Source organism: Hippoglossus hippoglossus, chromosome 21 (assembly GCF_009819705.1).
Source record: "Hippoglossus hippoglossus isolate fHipHip1 chromosome 21, fHipHip1.pri, whole genome shotgun sequence".
In the NCBI taxonomy this organism is placed as follows: Eukaryota; Metazoa; Chordata; class Actinopteri; order Pleuronectiformes; family Pleuronectidae; genus Hippoglossus; species Hippoglossus hippoglossus.
In genome coordinates this window covers 13108270-13112734 of record NC_047171.1, presented here as the reverse complement: position 1 = coordinate 13112734, position 4465 = coordinate 13108270, and positions in this window count along the sequence as shown.

Genomic DNA, 4465 nt, shown 5'->3' with positions numbered 1-4465 from the left:
AACCCAAAAAATAATGGGGTTCAAAGAGAAAAGGCTTTATTTTGGGTATTAAAGAAATAATTTGGAATTTTAAAAAAAGCCTAAAACATTTAGGGTTGTTTAGCATTGATAAAGTATATTCATAAAACTGTATACTGTAGGTATGAAATATTCAAGCACCATTTTCCAAAGAATTTATGTATTTTTATTGTCATGAGTACACTGCCCCACACCTAAATATAAAATTGAAGGTTTTTGACAAAGTACTTAAGCTGAAAGTCCACTTACTTACTCTTGATTTTTAATAAGCGAGCCTTAAACTAGGATTATGTCCTCAAACAATAATTTCCATTTAAAAGCATGTTTACACAAGGTGCATGTGCGCAGTCCAGCCCCCCACCCTCACTCTTGCCCGCCTCTGACTTATGTAAATAGCAGAGAAGCGAGGCTGAGCTCAGGCTGGGGCATGCACAACACCAAAACACACATTCCTGTAACGCTGCATACCACCATGTCACAGCAGCAACAGCAGACAAACACACAACAATGTGTGGAAATGTCAACATGCACGGCAGCACAACTTTACCGCAACACCTTTGTTCCTTCTTCACTCAAGCTGGCAGGTCACAAACCACAGTAACAACATGTTTCAGTCCCAAACTAAATCACACGTAGGTGAAAGTCTCTTTCTTTAGAACATGAATAGATGACAAAGCAAGCAGGTTTTAATATGTTTATCCATAACAGGTAAATGTGTATAAACCCCATTTATACCCTGAACATTTTAAAACCCTGATATGTGTACAGAAAAACCTGAGAGACAGCAGTATGGCAGTATTTAAACATCATAGAGTATTTCAGGTCCAGGTGGAGCAGCAGTTCTGTGCTCCATGTTGTGTCTGAAACATCATCTCAAAGATTCCGCTGGCTCCTCAGACCAGATATCTTCATGGGCTCCTGTTTCCATTTGGTTTGTCTCGTTCATTGGATGTTGTTTAAAGGGTTACTAGGGACGACTGGCTTGGTTGCTGTGTGCCATGTTGCTCCCTGGAGTGTATGTACAGTACGGCTCTTTAGACCCGCAGTTGCTAGGAGAGGATCCAGGAAGCCATGAAATGAAACGTGTGTAAACACACTGACACATGCAAACCTGATGTGCACACACAGCTTGATTTCAGATGGGGATGAGCGTTTGCTGAGACATTAGGTAATCCTGAACTCTTATAGATCCATGCAGCCTTAAAACACTGAATCACACTTCTATTGAATTAGTTTCTCTTCTCGTCCATAATTTGTTTCCCCAAGTTGATCCTTACTCAAGAGAGTTAAGAAAGATTGAATTCACACAGTGACGGAAATTGTTGTTTAAAACTCGGTGATCTGTAGTTTACACTGTTCAGACTCACAACCTCATGGCGCCCAAATGTTGGACCTCTGACCAGCATAAAACAAATAAAGACAGAGGAATGAATGGAAAGACATAATGTGCAGTGTAAACTAACAAGAACTCACGTAAACTATGTACGTGTGTGAGTGGTTGTAAAGAAGCCGCATAAAATATATCAAACATATCAGATAACTGTGTCTCAGATGGAATGTGAGGGCAGATAACTCCAGAGGAAATGCCTGAGGACTGGACTTTTTCCCAAGAACTCTCTCTCTGAATGTTTCAAAAACACTAATTTACAGCTTTGATTTGATGGGTGAAGGTCTGTCAGTTTCTTTTATGACATTCTGATGATTGAGTGCAAAAAAAAAGTATCGCTCTCTGGAAGAAGATGGGCGGGTTGAATATTTCATGTTTTGCAGAATTAAAAATGTTGATGGGATTAGACTTTAGGCAACTGAAAAATAAATGACCACGCCTGGTAAATAGATCACCATCTGCTTAAGCCTCTTCTAGTCTAGTTCATATTTATCAATAATTACTGCCCTCTTCTTGCATAATGCTCCTCATATTTAGCTGCATGTAATATATATATATAGAAATGTATTGAGATCTCATCAGACATCCACTTTTAAAGGATGGAAAATAAAAAATTTAAACGTAAGTTAAACTAAGACTAAGTCCTAGACAAACATAACTGATATATGTGTTATTAAAATTTGCATCATCATCATCATCATCATCATCATCATCATCATCATCATCATCTTGTAAAAAAGTTCAGTTGATGTGCATACAAGTTGAAGTTGAGTTCAAGTATCTTCTTCCACTTGTTCTGGCTCCTGTGTCCTGTGATTGGACGGTATTTTTGCAATGTAGGTTCTCAGCCACGGAGGAAATCTGACTACACTCACTCATTCAGAATCTTTGAGGCTGATCTCAGTGAAAGCAGATGCAATGTGGTGGATCAACTTTGAGTTAAATTGCAAGAGTGTTGCCGTCAGGGGAAGGGACCTGGTTTATGAATAGCGTACGAAAAAACAGAAAGCATTGCACTGTATTGTGAAAGTTTTTATCCTGATATTCTGAATCTTTGACTGTTCTGTGGAATCACTCTAACAGACTATATCAGCATATTTTATAGAACACGAATGTCTAAAAACACCTTGTATGGAAGAGCAAACATCTGAAGTATATAGGATATCTGCTGGTGACCTATTTTTATTCAGGCCATATAGATACACCCGACCCACTGTGTGTTATGTGAAGGATACCGGGGCAAAATCCCAGTGTATACAGAAGTGAGACCAGTCCCCTATCATATGTTGGAAAACAGTGAGAGCTGGAACAATCTCCTAAAATCATGTTTGAACTTGACCAAGCTCATGTTGTTGTCTAACTTGCACTTAGCGCAATATTTTTCTGTCGAGTGGTTTTAATCCTTTAATTTGTGTTTCAATAATTGATGCCAGATTTGCTGTTTAATGTTTTTGATTCAAGATATAAAATGCTGACATGCCTCTGTGTATAATATGTAGTGTACAGACAAGCATATCTTGCATTGTCTTGTTGCTGGCTGCACCTTTCCAGCACCTAGGTATGTTTTCAAGAACTATGGCTCCCAGAGGATTGTAGACCTGGGACCATGGGACCTTACTGTATAGAATGGGTTCTGTTCCACTGAATTTTGATTTGAATGGAGCCCTGGTGCTTCCAAACTGGAGTAATTCTATTCCTGAATTCAGTCAAATTTGACCTTTTTGACTCATCTCATCAATAGGCCTTTTGTTACGGCAGAAATTTAGATTTTTCCCAGTATAAGTCATGACAAAGTTCACAATGTGACAGTGAGCCAACATTGCACAGTGCCAATTACCTGACATTAAAGAAGCTGAAAGAAATTCAGTCATTGATAAATGTATGATCAGAGCTGTGCTTGCCTTTTGTCTTTTATGTAAAAAGGCCCATAAATCAAATAAATGCTGTGAACCTGGGGCTTCACACCCCTGAGGATCTGGGGCCTGCAGGTGCAGACATCCACTTTTCCAAGTTCATATTTCAGCCTTGACCAAATTTGATATAGCTGCATAGTAAAGTAGGGTTACGTCATTCCAATAGAAACTGTTGTTCCATCAAAAAATACCCCAGACGGTTACTCGATTGTACTTCCATTTAAATGTGGGACTTAAAAGAGACATAAAAAAAGAGAGAAAAAGAGTGGCCTAATTCAAAGCAGCGAGGGCCAAGATATAAATCTACAAAAACAGAGAATCTTAGAACGCTGATCAATCTTTTATTAGACCTCATCTGCCTCCTCAATGTGAGTTTCTTTTAAAACTCTCACTATAGTTTATAACTTAGATGTTCACTAGGACCCTTTATACAACATTATACAACAAAAAAATATAAACTGGTCTTCAGAACAGTTTTTACTGTGTGATTATGGTGTGTATTTTTTATTTTAGTGCAGGATTATGTTGTATATATATGCGTGTATTTTAAATTTTACCGAGGCAGTTTTATTCTGTAATATTCTTGTATATTTATTATGATTATTATGATTATTATGATTATGATTATGATTATGATTATGATTATGATTTTCTTTTGGAGAAGCTCCTTGTAAACTGGAAACCCTACAACTGTGGTTATTACACTTATTTCATGAACTGGTGACTTGTAGTTTAGTTGAAGAGTTTTTCCTGGTGCAGAGTGAACTCTGATGTACAGTGAACTAGTTCCCACGCCTACAGCTCCTGTGTGTTGAGCAGAAAGAAAGAAAGAAAGAAAGAAAGAAAGAAAAAGAGGATGAGGTGGTGGAGGTTTAGGAGGAGGTGGAGCAGGAAGAGGAGGTGGAGGTGGAGGAAGAGAAGGTGGAGGAGGAGGATCAGGAGGAGGAGGTGGAAGAGAGGGAGATGGAGGAAGCAGAGGAGGTGGATGAAGAGGTGGCGGTAGAGGAGGTGGAAGTGGAGGAGGTGGAGCAGGTGGAGGTGGTGGTGGAGGAAGAGGAGGAAGTGGAGGAGGAGGTGGCGGTGGAGGAGGGAATGGAGGTGGTGGTGGGGGGAGGAGCGGAGTGGTGGGTTACCGCTCTGGAATGTG